We start from the raw sequence: 21,033 nt of genomic DNA on the forward strand, positions 1-21,033 counted from the left end.
GAGTGACTGTGTTTTAAGATAAGCACAGCTGCTGAGTTATAGAAGGGTTATTGGTATCACGTTCCTTTTGGAAAACACTTTTCCAATTCCCCTGTCAGATCACAGGCCCCTAATTCCTCAAGTGTGTTTGTGGCCATGGCCAGAAACTGCAGAGAGCAGAAGACCCTTGTGTCAGGAAGTGAGGCAGCGTGGGGACAGTCAGGGGCTTGCAGGCAAAGGATTCACCTCGAGTGGCTCGGATTCCTGAGAAGAAAGGGCAGTTTCATCACATTCTCTCTCTTGTTAACAAACCAAAATATTCTGTGTGGTTGAGGAGGAAAGATGAAGTGTTGTCCAGGATCCCGATGCCTCCGTGTCTGGAGTGTCCTGCCTTCACTAGTTTGCCATGCTCCTTTTTCATCTTTGAAGATGCTACTTCTTGCTAGTGACCATTGGCAGACATGGTTAGTGATGTTTGGTGACAGTAGGTTATTCCTGTAATATCCATTCCCCTCTCCCCCCTTGTTATAGTTGGCAGCAGTGGGGAGGGGTCAAGTGCTCTAGCACGGATGCGGCTCTGCTGGAACGTGGTATTGGAGAAGGAGGCAGATGCTGAGAGCTCTTTCTTTGGGTTTCATCTCTTGGTGTTACAACTTCTGTCTGTCTCACCAAACTATTTTCCTGTCTGTCTGCAGGTGGGTCCGGATGTGAGAGGGTTTCCTCGGCCCACCTGCATGCCCTGCCCTATGGACCAAACTTTACCAGGCTTCATTGGCTGTGGGCCACCTCAGCCTCCTCCACCTTGGTCGACATGCGGGCCTCCCCTGCCCCTCGTTCCGCCACCATGTGGTAAGATGATCTGGATTGCATGATGTGAGTTGTAGCGCGTATTCATCGTGTGACTACATGTGTCGGTGGAGAAGATGTAGAGGAGGTACCACGAGGCTTTGCAATGCAAGGATCAACCTGAGTGAGGACACAGGAACATTCCTCAACTTTCTGTGGACATCCATTTCGTGGACTGTCTCGTTTCACCATACAGAACTGGGCAGCAGGGGTCTGCCATTGAGAAGAAGTGTGACATTGTGCAATAGACAGACATAAAAGCATTGCCCAGGTGCCCTGCACAGACATGATGTTTTGGGCTCTGGGCTTAATGGAGCACAGTCTTTACATCACTTGCATGTGTGGAGGCCCCAGTTGTCCAGCGTTATTGATTAGTTCTGAAATCATCTCTACTGTGCGGAGTGGTCATATCCCCAAGGGTGAGGGACTGGTCTCTCCTTTGTCCACAGAGGTCAGCGGAGACCTATGAGAAACGCTCTGCATCTGGAAGGGACCTGAGAGTGGGAGAGTAGAACAGGCTGGGGCAGGTGTAGAGCTTTGGCTTGAATCTTGCGTGGCCAACACCCGTCTGAATCCACCTCTGTCTCTTCTAGGGCCTCGGTCCAATTCAGAAACCTGTGGCGCTCAAGGGGACAAAGGTGGCACCGTGCCCAAGAAGGACCCAGAGAAGGACAAGGTAAATACGGTGGCTGTTTCCAGTTGTAACCATTTCTGGAATCCTGTTCCTGTCTGGGCAGCACCGTGTCCTGGCCTTGTGTCTGTTGGGTGGGTCATCCAGTTTGTCTGTGGCGTCGTTCACCTCTCAAATACAAGCAGTTCACGCAGGGGCTGACAGGCTTCTCCGTTACAAATCATCATCTTTGGGGGCCTCTCCCAAAGCCACAGGTGGTTAGAGGTGAAGGATGGCAGAACACTCACTCTGTGTGTGTCTTGTGTGTGTTTGTGTGTGTGTGTGTGTGTGTTTGTGTACCCCTGCTCACCCATAGCGCACGTGGGGGAAATAACTCAAGGAAGCTGACAGCTCACTGCACACTGAAGTCTCTGGGCTGCCTGATTCCCACTGGGGTATGTACAGGTGCGATACGTATTGTGTTCGTATTGCGGTTAGATGATTAACCTGTGACAAGGTCTGTGGTCATCCTCACGACTGGAAACTAGGGGAAGCTCTCCGTGCATTTTTTATTATCTGCTTTGCGGTTTGGAATGTGCTTAGATAGGCCATGTTTCGTAAGTCATCCCTGTTTTACTTCTGCTGGTAAACGTGCTATACAGAATCCCTCTCCTTGTACCCTTTCCACAACTATTTTGCATGATCAGAGCTGTTAGTGTCGTGTCGCAAAACACACTGTGACACACACTTTCTGAAGGGGGGATGTTAGCGATTATCTGCATGACCGGTGCCCCACAAGCCCTTCGGTTGGGCTTCTAGGAGCAGGTCGTTTGGTCCGAAGTCACAGTGAGAGCAGGTTTCTTCTCTCATCACACGTTTTCGAGTTTTCCATCGGAAAGCATATACAGTTTTGTGGATTCCCTAACTTATGCTTCCCATCTTAATTTCCTATTGGACAAAATTACTCTGGAACTCAGTGTGCTGAAATGTCCGAGTGACTGTGTTTTAAGATAAGCACAGCTGCTGAGTTATAGAAGGGTTATTGGTATCACGTTCCTTTTGGAAAACACTTTTCCAATTCCCCTGTCAGATCACAGGCCCCTAATTCCTCAAGCGTGTTTGTGGCCATGGCCAGAAACTGCAGAGAGCAGAAGACCCTTGTGTCAGGAAGTGAGGCAGCGTGGGGACAGTCAGGGGCTTGCAGGCAAAGGATTCACCTCGAGTGGCTCGGATTCCTGAGAAGAAAGGGCAGTTTCATCACATTCTCTCTCTTGTTAACAAACCAAAATATTCTGTGTGGTTGAGGAGGAAAGATGAAGTGTTGTCCAGGATCCCGATGCCTCCGTGTCTGGAGTGTCCTGCCTTCACTAGTTTGCCATGCTCCTTTTTCATCTTTGAAGATGCTACTTCTTGCTAGTGACCATTGGCAGACATGGTTAGTGATGTTTGGTGACAGTAGGTTATTCCTGTAATATCCATTCCCCTCTCCCCCCTTGTTATAGTTGGCAGCAGTGGGGAGGGGTCAAGTTCTCTAGCACGGATGCGGCTCTGCTGGAACGTGGTATTGGAGAAGGAGGCAGATGCTGAGAGCTCTTTCTTTGGGTTTCATCTCTTGGTGTTACAACTTCTGTCTGTCTCACCAAACTATTTTCCTGTCTGTCTGCAGGTGGGTCCGGATGTGAGAGGGTTTCCTCGGCCCACCTGCATGCCCTGCCCTATGGACCAAACTTTACCAGGCTTCATTGGCTGTGGGCCACCTCAGCCTCCTCCACCTTGGTCGACATGCGGGCCTCCCCTGCCCCTCGTTCCGCCACCATGTGGTAAGATGATCTGGATTGCATGATGTGAGTTGTAGCGCGTATTCATCGTGTGACTACATGTGTCGGTGGAGAAGATGTAGAGGAGGTACCACGAGGCTTTGCAATGCAAGGATCAACCTGAGTGAGGACACAGGAACATTCCTCAACTTTCTGTGGACATCCATTTCGTGGACTGTCTCGTTTCACCATACAGAACTGGGCAGCAGGGGTCTGCCATTGAGAAGAAGTGTGACATTGTGCAATAGACAGACATAAAAGCATTGCCCAGGTGCCCTGCACAGACATGATGTTTTGGGCTCTGGGCTTAATGGAGCACAGTCTTTACATCACTTGCATGTGTGGAGGCCCCAGTTGTCCAGCGTTATTGATTAGTTCTGAAATCATCTCTACTGTGCGGAGTGGTCATATCCCCAAGGGTGAGGGACTGGTCTCTCCTTTGTCCACAGAGGTCAGCGGAGACCTGTGAGAAACGCTCTGCATCTGGAAGGGACCTGAGAGTGGGAGAGTAGAACAGGCTGGGGCAGGTGTAGAGCTTTGGCTTGAATCTTGCGTGGCCAACACCCGTCTGAATCCACCTCTGTCTCTTCTAGGGCCTCGGTCCAATTCAGAAACCTGTGGCGCTCAAGGGGACAAAGGTGGCACCGTGCCCAAGAAGGACCCAGAGAAGGACAAGGTAAATACGGTGGCTGTTTCCAGTTGTAACCATTTCTGGAATCCTGTTCCTGTCTGGGCAGCACCGTGTCCTGGCCTTGTGTCTGTTGGGTGGGTCATCCAGTTTGTCTGTGGCGTCGTTCACCTCTCAAATACAAGCAGTTCACGCAGGGGCTGACAGGCTTCTCCGTTACAAATCATCATCTTTGGGGGCCTCTCCCAAAGCCACACGTGGTTAGAGGTGAAGGATGGCAGAACACTCACTGTGTGTGTGTCTTGTGTGTGTTTGTGTGTGTGTGTGTGTGTTTGTGTACCCCTGCTCACCCATAGCGCACGTGGGGGAAATAACTCAAGGAAGCTGACAGCTCACTGTACACTGACGTCTCTGGGCTGCCTGATTCCCACTGGGGTATGTACAGGTGCGATACGTATTGTGTTCATATTGCGGTTAGATGATTAACCTGTGACAAGGTCTGTGGTCATCCTCACGACTGGAAACTAGGGGAAGCTCTCCGTGCATTTTTTATTATCTGCTTTGCGGTTTGGAATGTGCTTAGATAGGCCATGTTTCGTAAGTCATCCCTGTTTTACTTCTGCTGGTAAACGTGCTATACAGAATCCCTCTCCTTGTACCCTTTCCACAACTATTTTGCATGATCAAAGCTGTTAGTGTCATGTCGCAAAACACACTGTGACACACACTTTCTGAAGGGGGGATGTTAGCGATTATCTGCATGACCGGTGCCCCACAAGCCCTTCGGTTGGGCTTCTAGGAGCAGGTCGTTTGGTCCGAAGTCACAGTGAGAGCAGGTTTCTTCTCTCATCACACGTTCTCGAGTTTTCCATCGGAAAGCATATACAGTTTTGTGGCTTCTCTAACTTATGCTTCCCATCTTAATTTCCTATTGGACAAAATTACTCTGCAACTCAGTGTGCTGAAATGTCCGAGTGACTGTGTTTTAAGATAAGCACAGCTGCTGAGTTATAGAAGGGTTATTGGTATCACGTTCCTTTTGGAAAACACTTTTCCAATTCCCCTGTCAGATCACAGGCCCCTAATTCCTCAAGTGTGTTTGTGGCCATGGCCAGAAACTGCAGAGAGCAGAAGACCCTTGTGTCAGGAAGTGAGGCAGCGTGGGGACAGTCAGGGGCTTGCAGGCAAAGGATTCACCTCGAGTGGCTCGGATTCCTGAGAAGAAAGGGCAGTTTCATCACATTCTCTCTCTTGTTAACAAACCAAAATATTCTGTGTGGTTGAGGAGGAAAGATGAAGTGTTGTCCAGGATCCCGATGCCTCCGTGTCTGGAGTGTCCTGCCTTCACTAGTTTGCCATGCTCCTTTTTCATCTTTGAAGATGCTACTTCTTGCTAGTGACCATTGGCAGACATGGTTAGTGATGTTTGGTGACAGTAGGTTATTCCTGTAATATCCATTCCCCTCTCCCCCCTTGTTATAGTTGGCAGCAGTGGGGAGGGGTCAAGTGCTCTAGCACGGATGCGGCTCTGCTGGAACGTGGTTTCGGAGAAGGAGGCAGATGCTGAGAGCTCTTTCTTTGGGTTTCATCTCTTGGTGTTACAACTTCTGTCTGTCTCACCAAACTATTTTCCTGTCTGTCTGCAGGTGGGTCCAGATGTGAGAAGGTTTCCTTGGCCAACCTGCATGTCCTCCCATACGGGCCAAACATTACCAGGCTTCATTGGCTCTGTGCCACCTCAGCCTCCTCCACCTTGGTCGACATGCGGGCCTCGCTCGCCCTTCGTTCCTCCACCATGTGGTAAGATGATCTGGATTGCATGATGTGAGTTGTAGCGCGTATTCATCATGTGACTACTTGTGTCGTTGGAGAAGATATAGAGGAGGTGCCACGAGGCTTTGCAATGCAAGGATCAGCCTGAGTGAGGACACAGGAACATTCCTCAACTTTCTGTGGACATCCATTTCGTGGACTGTCTTGTTTCTCCATATAGAACTGGGCAGCAGGGGTCTGCCATTGAGAAGTGTGACAATGTGCAATAGACAGACATAAAAGCATTGCCCAGGTGCACTGCACAGACATGATGTTTTGGGCTCTTGGCTTAATGGAGCACAGTCTTCACATCACTTACACGTGTGGGGGCCGCAGTTGTCTAGCGTTATTGATTAGTTATGAAATCATCTCTATTGTGCAGAGTTGTCATATCGTCAAGGGTGAGGGAGTGGTCTCTCCTTTGTCCACAGTGGTCAGTGGAGACCTTTGAGAAACGCTCTGCATGTGGATGGACCTGAGAGTGGGAGAGTAAAACAGCCTGGGGCAGGTGTAGAAGCTTGGCTTGAATCTTGCGTGGTCAACACCCGTCTTAATCCACCTCTGTCTCTTCTAGGGCCTTGGTCCCATTCAGAAGCCTGTGGCGCTCAAGGGGACAACAGTGGCACCGCTCCCAAGGAGGTCCCAGAGATGGACAAGGTAAATACGGTGGCTGTTTCCCGTTGTAACTATTTCTGGAATCCTGTTCCTGTCTGGGCAGCACCGTGTGTGGCCTTATATCTGTTGGGTATATCTTGGGATCTGTGTGTGGTGCCGTTTATCTTTCAAATGCCATGTCTTTATGCCAGAGCCTACAGGCTTCTGTGTTTCCAGATCGTCACCTTAGGGATGTTTGGGTGGATCAAAGGCAGACTTGTGCTGAGGTCTTGACATTGCATGGGAAACCCGGCTGAGACACTGTAACATCCTGAAGTTCTCACGTCATACATGCTTTGTGCTTAACTATTTCCATACACTGAGCAGTGGGGCAGGTGCCATTGGTATGAAGGAAGTGTCTCTATTGCACAATGGTAGACATGTATTTCTTACTGTTGTGCATGTCCAGAGTCCACATTTGTTGTTCCTGGAGGGATGAAACACCTCTCACTTCATGTGCAGTGTGTTGAGTTTGAGCTGACATTTTATTAGTTACGTAAACCAGTGAAGCAGGGCTGTGGTCCCTTGATTCATCATTATGGTTGGGGTCTGCCCCATCCTCTGCAACCTGTGGATACTTGGGGGAAGCCCTCTTGTCGGCTCAGGGAGGTGAGAATGAGAGACAGTGGCAGATGCTGGAGGCAGGTGTGGAGGTTTTGTGGGAATGTGGCTCAGTCACTTCCTATGGGCTCGTCCTCTTTCTTTTCTGTGGCGTGGGTCAGAGATAGACGCTGGTGCGTCCCCCATGAGGAATAGCGGTCCTGCGTGCAGGCGTCTCATGTCGTGGGGGAGTGAATGTTGCTGAGGACGTGATCACTTTCTCCAAGTTGCTCAGGAGATCCATTTGATGGACTTCATCTTTCACTCCTACTCAGGTGGTTGGCAGGTCCCTTTGCGGTGAAGGAGAGCCTCTCTTCTCCGAGAGCTCGGCACAGCAGGTGTGCGCACGGATGTTGTACAGAGACCATATCCTGCGCTCTGGAAGGAATGAGGTCTATTCTTAACGTTAGGAATTTAGGGTGTCTGAGAGAAGGGAGGGACACGTTCATTAAACCACACAGACGTTGTGTTCCTTATAAGGGAAGCACCAGCGATGTATCTGAAGGACAGGAGAGGGAGCCGTGGGTCACACAGAAACAGGAGACTGTGGATGAGAAGCAGGATGGAGGTGCTCAGGGGAGTGGATGGTCTCTCTCAGGTAGAGCGGAGGCCATTCCTGGCAGGCCAGCAGCTTAAGCAGTGAGTGTGAAGGCAGAGTGAGGTCCACACCGAGTTGCTGCGTGTGTCTGTCACACAGTGTGAATAATGCAGTTATTTGGGTGAAAATGTCATTGTTGGCATAAAGCTGTTCATTCATAATCTATAAAGGTTATTGTTTCCCTAAATTTTTGAAAGTTCTGAACTGTGTGAAAGAATGCCGTGGAGATGTGGGAAATTTAACTTGGTTCTTTGGGGATTCTTGTCTGCCTCAGTTTGTGTGCCCCCGTGTGAGAAAGTGAAGACAGGACTGAGATCAGAGAGCTGCTGCCTTGGCTTCAGCCTGAGTGAGGCTCTTAGTGGGGAATTCGGGGTTGACCAGGAGCCGCCCTAGCTCGAGCCCTGTCACCACCCTCTGCATCTGAGTCCCCTCCCTGCCTGTAGCTTTGCATCTCCCAGAACTTCTGCCACAGTATCCTGCGGATTTGCCTGTGTTGCTGATGTCTCAGCCCGAATGCCAGCTCTCCGTGGGGCCTACTCAGAACCTCAGCTTTGTTTTCTTTGAAACCGGGAGCATATTGGTTTCTGAGGTCATTAGAGGCACAGGAGTTGAAGTACATAAAGAATCTGCAGGGGCCCCTGGGTGGCTCAGGCGGTTAAACATTGGACTCTTGATTTCCGCTGAGGCTGTGATCTCAAGGTTCTGAGATTGAGTCCCAGGTCGGGTTTGACGCTGAGTGTGGAGACCCTTAGGGTTTCTCTCTCTCCCTCTCCTTTTCCGCCTTCCCTGTTCGCTCACAAGTTTACCCTTTCTCTGTCTTTGTTTTTTTCTCTCTGTTTCAAAAAAAAAAAAAAAAAGAATGTGCCAAATATCTGGGATTTTGGCCACTCACCCTACTCACTGTTTAAAAAAATAGCTCCATGCAGATGATCATCAAAAGGTGTTCATTTAAGACCTTGAAATTTCACTTGGAGTAGAACATCTCAGCCCAGATAGCAGCGATCCTCATTTCAACAACAAAGAAATGACCTCCTTTTTTTCTATTAAATTTCAGGTCCTAGCCAAGAAGGAAATAAAAGATACTTTTGAGAATGGGTACATTCAGACATTGATGTCTGAGATGTGAAGACAATTATTTTCTATTACATATAGACTCACAGAGGCAGCCACACACTCAGGTGTTCATCCAAGGCCTCAGATATACTATAGGAGGCAAATTGCATATGGCAGAACATAAGATCCCATTGAAATAATCCAAAATCTGTTTGACTTACAGGACAGTCAGTTTGAAGTTTGAAGATCTCCCTGAGCGGTAACAACCAGGCTATGCAGAGTATATATGTTGTAAAGGTGTCAGATGAGCCTAATGGTCTGAATGCCTTCCCTGCCCATCCTGTCCCCTGTGCTCTGTCTCTCCTCGTATCCCCCCAATAAACCTTTCACGGTTCTGTCTGTGTGTCAGCGTCTGCCTTCACGAGGACCTACAGTCATTCCCTCCAAGAGCACAGTGTGAATCCTGTACACACAGAAACAAACTGGCAGCAGTGGTGGTGATGGAGGATAGTAGCAAGATTACCCTTTGTGGCATCTTTACTGCAAGGGGCCCAAGCAGTCCTTCTGGGCAGGTGGACACACCCTGTATTTAGATCTGTTGGTGGTTGTATTAACTCTGGTGATAGATACCCTTGAGTACATGGTGTCTGCTTGTTTTGGGGGTGTGTGGTGATCAGCAGGATAGGTGTCTGTCCCCAGGCAGTGGTCTGTTGTGATGGTGAGGAATGTATGAAGGGTCAGTAGTGGCCCCGGGAGACCGGTGAGGAGGCCCTGCATTAATCCAGGTTTTGTGCACTGGTTTCACCTCACCAGCTGCCTCGCAACAGCGGGTGGGCTCTGAGGGTCGCTGATGGTGGCAGTGTTCTTGGTAAGACCCCTGATGCCCCATAATCCTCCACAGTTTCCATGTTGAGGGATGGGCAGGGAAGAGGCCAGTGACAGGAGACCCATTCCTCTCTCACCACGCAGGAGTTGGGTGTATGTGTCTGTTGCTTCTTAGGTCCTTTACTCCAGTCCATTCTGCACCAGAGCTCCTGGATCGTGCAAAGCCCTCCTTCTCTCCAGGTTGTGGAAGCAGACATCCTCCAGCAGCCTTGGGGTCATGGCTGGGCCAAGGTGTCAAGGTCTGTCTGTCCACATTCTGCCCTGGAGAGGCGGGTAACTGCCCTGCTACAGCCAAGGTCAGCCTGAGCAGCCTTTGTAAATGGGATTGTCATGCCCTGTGCGCAGGGCCAGGGCCGAATGATGGCAGGAGAGAGGGGGAGACAGGAGAGGTGGTCCTCTGTGGTGGTCCTGGACAGGGCTGCACAGAGCAGAAGGCCTGAGGGCCTGGGGAGAGATAGAGAAAGAGACTGTCAGGGAGAGGGACACTGAGTGGGTGGTGGGGGGATTGGGCAAATCCTGGAAAGTGAGAGGAACCAAGAGAGGGAGAGGGGGTAGAGAAAAGCAGAGACAAAGAGGAGTTGGAAGGATGAAAAGCAGTTGCTGGTCTAGGTGTGTGGAGGTGGACCATGGACCAGGGGGGAGGAGGTCTAGGTAGCTACTCTGAGCGTTGGGACTGGAGAAGGCGGGAATCCAGGGCGTCAGATTTCCCTGAGCCCAAACCTCCGACCTCTCTGGGGCAGAGCTGTGCAGAGGACGTTTCCCTTGGGAAGATGGGGACCCCTCCTTTTGCATTGTGGGGCCGAACCCTAGGATCTATCATGGAGAGAGATGGCTTGGGTGGAACAGAGCACCCTCTGTCCCTCCATCTGAGGGGTCATGACTTTGAGCATTGCAGGGATTCCCAGGGAGGCCAGCAGAGGGCGCGCGCGCACCTCCAACAGGAAGGGGGCGGTTTCTCTGCGTGCGCAGCCACGGCCAGCAGAGGGCGCGCCGTTTCCTTTTCTGACCCAAGGCGCCTCAGAGCAGGAAGGGCTCTGGAAGGCCCCCAGGGATCCGGCCCCTCTCTGGCTGCAGGGAATAGAGCGCCAAAGCTGCCATTTCAGTAGGTTCGGCCCCCACCCTGGGAAGACCCTGGGGCCTTTGCAGCAACTTGTCGCCTCCCGAGGTAGAGGAAGAAGCTGCCTTGTTGGCTGAGTGCTGAGGGGGCGGCTCTGGGCGGCTTCCCAGGACATGCTGGTAAGTGAGTAGCACAGTCGCTTGCATTTTGAGGGCTGTTCCCCTGGTTCAGTCCTCATTTTCCCTGCGGGTATTTGAACAGACCTGTTTTACTCAGGGATCCGTGGCTTGAGGGGTCCTGCGACACCACATCAGAGATGCTGTGGTTGGCTTGTTACAGATGCAGGCTTGTTTCTGGGGAGAAATCCTGAGCCAAATTCAGAGGAACGGGAGCCGCTTTCAGTGGGGACTTGAATGCACTAACTGCTGACTCTCAGGACTTCCTAAAAGAATGAGCTGGGGTCCCACTTCCCTAATTCTGCTGGAACCTGAGACCCAGGTAGAAACACAAACTGCCCTCCATTTTGTAACCTTAAAGGTAGAAACTCTGAGGGATTTATCAGCCGAAGTTGGTTTTGTTTGGGAAGGAAGAAGAATAGAATGTAGGACAAAGAAGCAGTGACTAACCCTTAGGCACATTGGGGAGCATCAGAGAGGCTCACTGTTTTCAGGCGAAAAGGGGGCAGTTTAGAAGGCTGTTAGGAACCAAAAGTCCATTGGAGGCATCTGGTAGTTCAAATCATTGTGGCTTCTCATGGTTGAGTCCTGTTGGGAGGTGGGGGCTGGGGGGAGGGGATGGAGAGATGAGAATAGAGTTCCTGTAGCTGGAATAGTGGAGTATTCACGTGCGAGGTCAAGTCCATGTCTTCCTGTTGGGTCCCCAGTTTATTCAGAGTGATAGTGTGTCCGAGCTCCCCCTGCCAAAACCTCCTGACTGTTTTGTGGCATTTCCCGTTACGACTTTTCACATTTCCCCGTTCTGATCAAGATTTGCCTTGAGGAGCAAAATAAGTCCGTCAAAGACAGATACTATATGATTTTAGTCATTTGTGGAATTTATGAAATAAAACAAATGAGCAGCGAGAAGAAAAAAGAGGCAAACCAAGAAAACAGCCTTTTTACTATAGAGAACAACCTGTTGGTAATCAGAGGGGAGATGTTTGGGGGGATGGGTTCAATAGGTGATAGGGATTAAGTCATGCATTTGTGATGAGCACCAGGTGTTGCCTACAAGTGTTGAATCACTAGATTGCACACCTGAAATGAATATAACTGTGAGGTAATTGTAATTTAAAAAACTTTAAAAAAGTTTCCATGGAAGAATTTTTTTTAAAGATTTTATTTGTGCGTGTGTGTATGAGAGAGAGAGAGAGAGAGAGAATCAGGCAGAGGGAGAAAGAGGCTCCCCGCTGGGCAAGGAGCCCAGTGTGGGACTCAGTCCTAGGATACTGGGATCATGACTCACTGGATCATGAGCCAAAGGCAGATGCTTAACCGACTGAGCCACCCAGGTGTCCCTGGAAGAATTTCTGATCAGCAGTCAAGTTCTTTGTATTTAGTGGTTTTGTGTTTCAGTGCCAGCAAGGTCTTTTTCTGGTGGCGTGTCTCATGTTGGAGGAAATGTGCATCACAGTTGTAAACTACTCAAGTGACACTTGAAGAACTGGGAAGGTTAGAAGGGAGAAACTCTCATGTACTTCCTGTGTGAAGTCTGTATCTGCTCGAGATTGAGACCAGTGAGCCAGCATCACCTCACTGGGGACACTGTTTCTACAAAGGATTGACAGACAGCAAGTACAGAATCAAAAGCAAGATGACAATTCCAAACCATGTGTTGGTTCTAACCCAGGACCCTAGGTTTGAAAGGAGCCAACTGAAAATATTTATTGGCAGTTGTTTACCTGAAGGAAGACAGGTTTCTCCCTATGAAGGCAAACCCGGAGTCACGTGTGCCTCCTGGAAGTGTCTTCCTCAAGTGTCTGGGAGCAAAATAGTGAAATACTGCGAGAATGCACTAAATGAAATCACTGAGTACATCTGGGAATACAGATACACTGGGGAACATGAAGCATTAGAGAACTTGTTGCAAGAATAGGAATACTTCCGGGACATTTCAAAACAGTATTGTTATCTCAAAAGAGCTGTTTAAAACTCCATGTGTTATCAGTAATGGTCTGTTATGTTATAAATTCAGAAACCATGCATTTGGATTAGAATCCGGATGTTCAAACTATGTAATTATATAAGTATAGCACCATTTATTTATTCTGCTTTTGGTGAATAATTGTTTCCAGTTTTTTGTTATTCTGAACAATGCTGCAACGGACATTCTCACACGTTTCCTGGTGTGTAGGTTCAAGATTTTCAATAGGGCATATACATTTTCTAGTATTGGAATTTCTGGTTTGTAAGAATGAACGTGTAGAGTTTTGCAAGATAATGCAGAGTATCTTTCAAAATAGTTGTACCAATTGTTCTTGTCCCAGTACTGCATAGAATTCCTATCTTCACCAATAACTGGTCTTGCCAAGCTTAATTTTTTGGCAACCTGATGAATGTAAAAGGGTTACTCTTTGTGGCCTTAAGGTGAATTTTTATGATTATTATTGAGGTTGAACATTTTTCATGTTTTTATTCACCACTAGGATTTTTTTCTTCCATAAAATTCTAGTTTTGCCATTGGGCTATTTGCTTTTCTCTTTTTGTTATGTAGGAATTAGCTTTTCAAATATTCTGGATATTGATCTGTGGTTGGTTGTGCGTGTTATGAATAAAACATTCTTTGTTATCAGTTTTTGAATTCAGATAGCTGAGTTAAAATAATGAAGACTACCTAGATTTCAGAATCTGTTTGGTTCCTGATTTTCATATAAAAGTTAGCTGGAGTTTGAATGATAAAGTATAATTCAAAGATTTCATTCAAATATTCTTGTTTCCTGGGACGCCTGTATCTTTTTCTGGTTTCTAATTTAATTTTTCTCTAAGGTATCTTTTTGTTAGCAAAAGTTCTTTTCCTTTTTTTTTTAAGATTTTATTTATTTATTTGACAGAGAAAGAGAGAGCCCGTGAGAGAGGGAACACAAGCAGACGGAGTGGGAGAGGAAGAGGCAGGCTCCCAGCAGAGCAGGGAGCCTGATGCAGGGCTGGATGTGGGGCTGCATCCCAGGACTCTGGGATCACGCCCTGAGCTGAAGGCAGACGCTCAACGACTGAGACACCCAGGCATCCCAGCAAAAATTCTTAATTTTAACGTTGTCATGCTTACCAATTTTCTTTCTGAAGAATGTTTTTTGCCTTGGTGAAGAAGTATTTTCTTATCCTGGGATCATAAAGATATCTTTCTATATATTCTTCTGCAAGTTTAACCAGTTTTATCTTTCATTTTGAAGTCGGTAAATCCATTGGAAATTAGATTTTGTGTATGGCAGGAGATAGAGATCTACCATGTGGATGACCAGTTGTCCTGACATCATGTATTTCATACACCATTCCCCAGTGATCTGTAGTGCCCCCTGTGTCATGGATGAAGTTCTCATACATTTGTGATTCTGGTCTGGGTGCACTAGTGGTAGTCATTAGTCTCCCAGCATGAATAACACCCTATCCTAAATCTTATAGCTTCATAATAATTCTTGATATCTGGTGGGGCAGTTCTCCTTTCCTTATTCCTTTTTTTCCCCCCTAAAGATTTTATTTACTTATTTTTGTGCACATGGGAGGGGGTGCAGAGGGAGAAGCAGACTCCCGCCGAGCAGGGAACCCGATGTGGGACTGGATCCCAGGACCTGGGATCATGACCTGAGCCGAAGGCAGATGCTTAACCGAATGAGGCCACCCAGGCGCCCTCCCCTTTCCTTTTTCTTCAGAAGCATCTTGGCTGTCTATGGGTCTTTGCTCTTCCGTATCAAGTTTAGAATTAGCCTGTCATATTTCTTGCAAACTCATATTGGGATATTAATTGCTGCTGCATAAAATATACAAGGCAATTGGAAAAGTATTGACATTTTTTTATGATTTTGAATTTCTCTGTCTATAAACACGGCATGGTTTTTTTTTTTATTTGTCTTTAATGTTTTTAATAAATTAAAAATTCTGTTTCTTTAAAGAAACCAAACAAAAACAAAACAAAAACAAACAAAAGGAATCAGGGTGCAGTTAATAGTTTAGGTAAAAGAAAGACTTTTGAATTCTGAAACTTCTAAAACTCTAGAAATGCTCACAAGATAAAAATGAGGCTATTTCTGGAAAGGTCATACTCCAAAGAGGTTTCCTCCTTTTGCAAGAGACTGGGAAATGCAGAAAAAGGCATGTTCTTTGCACAAAAGAGGTAGGAGGAGCAACAGTGAGAAAAGGAATGCAGGCCTGGTCCGGACATGTGGGGGAAAGCTGTCTCCCCAGATGTTTTCTCTTTCAATTTGGGAAGTATTTATGTTCTCGTGACCAGATGGTGTCCAGGTCCAGTCAGGGTCTGGTGCCTTCTTTAAATGTGTCCCGTGGACCCAAGAGCCCATTCCCTGGGATTTGGCAGCACAAGGTTTGGTTAGCAGTATCCGATAAGGTCCTCTCAAGGGAGGTTGAAGAGAATCTCTGTGGAAGTGTCTTTCCCAAGAGAAAGAATCCCCAGCTTGCAGGGTGTGATGGTCAAGATAATTATCCCCTGGGAGTGGACACTGAAAAGATTGCTCTGCTACAACAGTGTTCATTTTGATAGAAGCAACTAGATCTTTGCATTATTGAAATATATCCCCTTTTCTCAACTCCAGGTCAAAAGGGGGCAGAGGTCAAATGCATGGATATCCAGTGACTATCTCCAAGGTTGGGAGTCAGAGCTCCAAAGGGGATGGCCTTGAGATTTAGAAGAAGTATTGGCAATGCCTTTGGCCCAGGTCATTGGAAAGTCTCTGCAGATTTTGCCAATTGGGTCCCCAGTGTTGCCATTATGGTGTTGGACCAGTTGTGAGGTTAGGGGATAGTAATGTACAATGAAAGTATTGTAAAACCGGCCAAAGATCACAAACTCAGTGAAATGCCTGCACGGTAGAATGGGTTTTCTGGTCATTGTGGTGTTCAAGAGAGCTTTTCCCGGAGAGAGAATTTTTTCTAACAGGATTTTAGCCACAGAAGAGTCATTGGCCTTTCTACAAGGGAAAGCTTTGGTCCAGTGAGATAACATAGGCACATTGACTAACACAAACTTATTTCCATGAGATGAGAAAGTTGCATGAAATCCAGTTGCCAAATCTCAAATGGTTCATTGAGCAGTCTAAAATGCCCAGGGGAGGTATGGATTTGTTTTCCAGGATCGTATTTTGGACAAGTGGGACAAGCAAGGTTGGCACTTTCTGCAGTCTTCTTAGCATTTCCCCACCAATACTGGTTCATCAACCCTATCAGTTTGTCAGTAGACCAATGGTTTAATATTTGTACAGTTGTCAGGAGTGGGAATTTTAGAATTTTGGAGATGGCCATATTGTTATTTGATCCAAACCAGAATTCTCTCTTTTTATCAACTAGTCATCAGATTCCCAACATTGTTTCTCCTTGTCTGGGCCCTGTTGTTGGCCATGTCTGCTCAATTTTTCCCAATTGTCAGTTGGTAGGACATCCCTTCAGAACATGACAGAGGTCTGGCTCTCGGTGTCCTTTTGAGCAGCTTTTTTTGGGCAGAACTATAAGCCAGGTGGTTTCCTTTGGCCTCCAGAAAGTCAAGTGCAGAATATCCCTGGGACCTTAATAATAGCTAGATCTGCAGGCAAAAGCATGGCATCTGATGAATTTTAGACCTAGCAGCCATTTTTAATCTCATCCCCATTGTAAGGAAGGAAACCTCGTTTCTTCCATAATATTCCAAAACCATGAGCTAGCTATCCAAAGCATATACCGAGTATCACCTTACATGTTTGCAGTGCTGCCCTCGGCTACAATAGAAGCTGCCTTAAGGACACAGAACTCATCCTGCTGGGCTGAAGTAGCCAGAGGGAAAGGTGCTGCCTCAGTGTCCTCAAAGGGAGTTGTGGTAGCTTAGCTGGCGAGATATTTATCATTTTCCTCCTCTAAGTAAGAACCATCAGGAAAGCATGAAAAGTGTGCTTTGGTTAGAGCAATTTGCTGAAAATTGTCACAGGGAGTCAACAGGTGACCTGTCGGTGTGAAGTGGCTGTGGGGGGGTTTCATCTGTGAAGGAGGGGAGAAGGGTGGCTGGGTTGAGGCTTTTGGAACCAGAAAGAGTTATGTGAGGAGTGGTACCAGGAGGATTTCATAGGAGGTGAGGTGACTGTCTGGAAAATGTTGAGTGTGAGGAGAGTTCAGAAGGGCTTCTACTACATGGGGTGCAGCGATGGTTAAAGGGGATGGTGTGATGAATTCTTCAGTGGCCTTATCCCAGAGGGCAGTGGCAGGAATGGCTCTGAGGCAGGCGGGTATCCCCCAGCCATAGCATCTACCTGTTGACTCTTATACCTTGTGGGATGATGGTGGTCCTTGTGTTTTGGGGTGAGCACTGCAAGGACATTCCCTTCCGTATCAGAGAGATGAAAAAGGGAAGTTGGTCATTAGGAGTTCCAAGGGCAGGGGCTAATGGTAGACTTTTGTTTAAAGTTTCAAAGCGGTGTCATCCCCCTCTTTCTGAATAATTGTGTTAGGTTTCTCATGTTTTAGTAAAATGTACAGCAGCTGAGCCTTAAAAGAGAAGTTTGGAATCCACTGTTGACAGTAGCTGGCCAGTCCAGGAAAGCCTGGTCATTGGTGCTTAGTTTTAGGTTGTGGGAAATTGAGGATGCCTTGAGTCTACCTGGATCCAGGTACTGTCCTTGTTCTGAGATCAGGTGACCTAAATACCTAAGCTGAGTTTGAGCAAACTGCAGTTTTTCTTTGGAGACTGCATGACCCTTTTAAGGCCAAAAGTTTTCCCAGGTGGATGCTGTCTTCCTGTGAAGAGGTGTGAGGAGGGGAGCAGAGATGCCAATCATCTACATATTGTAACAAAGGAGAGCCCACAGCACACTCACTATCATGTGGTGGGCAAAATGGGTGAAGGGGAGAGGGAGATATAGGCCTCCAGTAATGAAATGAGTAAGTCATGGGAATAAAAAGCAGAGCATAAGGAATACAGTCAATGATGGTTCGTAGTGATGTAATGGGATAGACGGTAGCTGTACTTGTGGTGAATATAGCCTAATGTATAAAGTTATAGAATCACTAAGTTGTACACCTGAAACTAATGTAATATTGTGTGTCAACTGTAGTCAAAAAAAAAAAAAAAAGTTGGGGGGCGCCTGGGTGGCACAGTGGTTAAGCAACTGCCTTTGGCTCAGGGCGTGATCCCGGTGTTATGGGATCGAGCCCCACATCAGGCTCCTCCGCTATGAGCCTGCTTCTTCCTCTCCCACTCCCCCTGCTTGTGTTCCCTCTCTCGCTGGCTGTCTCTATCTCTGTCAAATAAATAAATAAAACCTTTAAAAAAAAAAGTTGGAAATGTGGGATCTATTTAGATCCTCAGGAGATTTAACTTCAAAGGGGCAGGTTTCAAGAGGTTTAGGAGAGGAGGAAGCAGAGAGAGCTTCAGAGGAAAAGGAAGGTTTGGTAAAAGGAAAAGAGGGAGAGAGGCCTTAGCAAAGTATTAACATCAAGGCAGTTGAGTCCCTAGAGGAATGTCACTCTGCCTGTTTCAAGGACTTGGGCTCTAGGAAGTAAGGAAATTTAACAATTTTTCTTCTGTCTTTGTTTCCCACATCAGATAAGAGTGTGGGAGCAGAGGAGATGAGAGGGTGCAGAGATAACAGAGGGAGATGGTGCTGGAGGTGGGGCCTGAGGTGTGGCCTGAGCACAATGTGGTTGCCTCCCCTCCTTAGACAAAGAAAGTGGGGGAGGAGAAGAAGAGGACTCAGAAGCCCTGTTTTGTCTCTTTAATTGTATGCTTGCATCATTTATTTAATTTTTTAAAATTATTTATTTGACAGAGACAGAGCACAGGCAGGGAGAGTGGCAGGCAGAGGGAGAGGGAGAAGCAGGCTCCCCACTGAGCAGGGAGACTGATGGGGAACTCAGCTCAGGACCCTGGGATGAAGACCTGAGCAGAAGGCAGACTCTCACTTGACTGAGCCACCCCGTCGCCCCCTCATTTAGTTTACAAATTGTATTTGGAGAGATGCAATTTTCGATTCTTGTTAGCATTTGGCAGCTTCCAAATACCTATTGTAATCGGTATCCTGTTTTGTCAATTTTAGAACCATGGCAGTCCATTCAGGTGTGAGAAAATTAAGGTTGGGATGATCAAAAGTTCCTCATCATGGCCATTGAAGTTGTCAATTATTTCAGGTTAGGTCAGTCCATTTATTTAAAAATATGCCTCCAGAGGGACCATAATTTGTTTTTTTTTTTTCTCATATTGCCCCCTTATTTTATTTTATTTTGTTTTATTTATTTTTTATTTTTTTTAATGATTTTTTATTATATTATGTTAGTCACCATAAGTACATCCCCGGTTTCCGATGTAAAGTTCGATGATTCGTTAGTTGCTTATAACCCCCAGTGCAACATGCAATATGTGCCCTCCTTACTACCCATCACCGGTCTATCCCATTCCCCCACCACCCTCCCCTGTGAGGCCCTCAGTTTGTTTCTCATAGTCCATAGTCTCTCATGTTTCATTCCCCCTTGTGATTACCCCCCTTTCTTTATCCCTTTCTTCCCCTAGCGATCATCCTAGTTCTTATGTTCCACAGATGAGAGAAATCATATGATAATTGTCTTTCTCTGCTTGACTTATTTCACTTAGCATTATCTGCTCCAGTGCCGTCCATGTTGCAGCAAATGTTGAGAACTCGTTCTTTCTGATAGCGGAGTAATATTCCATTGTATATATGGACCACAACTTCTTAATCCAGTCATCTGTTGAAGGGCATCTCGGCTCCTTCCACGATTTAGCTATTGTGGACAATGCTGCTATGAACATTGGGGTGCATATGGCCCTTCTCTTCACTACATCTGTATCTTTGTGGTAAACACCCAGTAGTGCAATGGCTGGATCATAGGGTAGCTCAATTTTGAACTTTTTAAGGGACCTCCACACTGTTTTCGGGAGTGGCTGTACCAACTTGCATTCCCACCAACAATGTAGGAGGGATCCCCTTTCTCCACATCCTCTCCAACAATTGTTGTTTCTTGCCTTGTCTATTTTTGCCATTCTAACTGGCGTAAGGTGGTATCTCAGTGTGGTTTTGATTTGAATTTCCCTGATGGCTAAGGATTTTGAACATTTTTTCGTGTGTCTGTTAGCCATTTGTATGTCATCATTGGAAAAGTGTCTGTTCGTATCTTCTGCCCATTTTTTTATTTATTTGTTTCTCGTGTATTGAGTTTGAGAAGTTCTTTGTAGATCTTGGATACCAGTCTTTTATCTGTAGCATCATTTGCAGATATCTTCTCCCATTCCGTGGGCTGCCTCTTAGATTTTTTTGACTGTTTCCTTGGCTGTGCAGAAGCTTTTTATCTTGATGAAGTCCCATAAGTTCATTTTATCTTTTGTTTCTCCTGCCTTTGGAGATGTGTCATGAAAAAGTTTGCTTTGGCCGATGTCATAGAGGCTGCTGCCTATGTTCTCCTCTAGAATTCTGATGGATTCCTGTCTCACATCAAGGTCTTTTATCCACTTGGAGTTTATGTTTGTGTATGGTGTGAGAGATTGGTCAAGTTTCATTCTTTTGTATGTAGCTGTCCAATTTTCCCAGCACCATTTATTGAAGAGACTGTCTTTTTTCCACTGGATGTTTTTTCCTGCTATATCAAAGATTAGTTGCCCAAAGAGCCGAGGGTCCATTTCTGGGTTCTCTATTCTGTTCCATTGGTCTATGTGTCTGTTTTTGTGCCAGTACCATGCTGTCTTTGAATTCACAGCTTTGTAGTACCGCTCGAAATCCGGTATTGTGATGCCCCCAATTTGTTTTTCCTTTTCAGCAGTTCCTTGGAGATTTGGGGCCTTTTCTGGTTCCATACAAATTTAAAGACTATTTTTAAACATAAAACCATCCAGTGTCCCCATGGGTGAAATGCCCTAAAGCATTTTGATGACTGGGATCCCATTTCTTATAAAAGAATTTCAAGGCCATCCTGTTTCCAGAAGGAATCATACCAAAGGCCAGCCCAGTTTCAGAGAGAACAGTTCAGTCCCAAACAGACCAGAGACTGAAGGCTAGTGCAGTTCCAACAGGCACAGTCCCAAAGGGAAGAGTGCAGTTGCAAAGGGGAATAGGACCAAAGCCTACACAATTGCAACTGACAGAGTTCCCACTGGAAGGGTCTGCTTTTAAAAGGACTCAGATTGAGGGCTAGCCCAATTCCATTAGGAGCAGTCCCATTCCAGACAGGAATTAGACTAAAGACTGCACAGATCCTTCAGGAAGAATCTGAATCAGACCTGAAGGCCAAACAAGTACACTCAGGGGTGATTAAAAAAAAAAAAAAAAAAAAAAAGACCATCAATAGATCCCAGGTAAAG

General features: G+C 46.7%; 1 long non-coding RNA gene across 2 annotated transcripts; it reads left to right on the top strand.

Annotated features, from left to right (window-relative positions):
• The first annotated feature begins 3,825 nt into the window (after window positions 1–3,825).
• LOC130542262 (uncharacterized) lies at window positions 3,826–18,926 on the top strand. Of its 2 annotated transcripts, XR_008956706.1 has the most exons (5): window positions 3,826–3,928; window positions 5,527–5,680; window positions 6,267–6,349; window positions 8,821–9,721; window positions 10,879–18,926. It is a non-coding gene; the product is annotated as an uncharacterized LOC130542262 (long non-coding RNA). The 2 variants fall into 2 exon arrangements; XR_008956705.1 differs by having other exon boundaries at window positions 3,827–3,928; window positions 8,821–18,926.
• Window positions 18,927–21,033: the final 2,107 nt, after the last annotated feature.

This window comes from Ursus arctos, unplaced genomic scaffold, assembly GCF_023065955.2.
Source record: "Ursus arctos isolate Adak ecotype North America unplaced genomic scaffold, UrsArc2.0 scaffold_317, whole genome shotgun sequence".
Lineage (NCBI taxonomy): Eukaryota > Metazoa > Chordata > Mammalia > Carnivora > Ursidae > Ursus > Ursus arctos.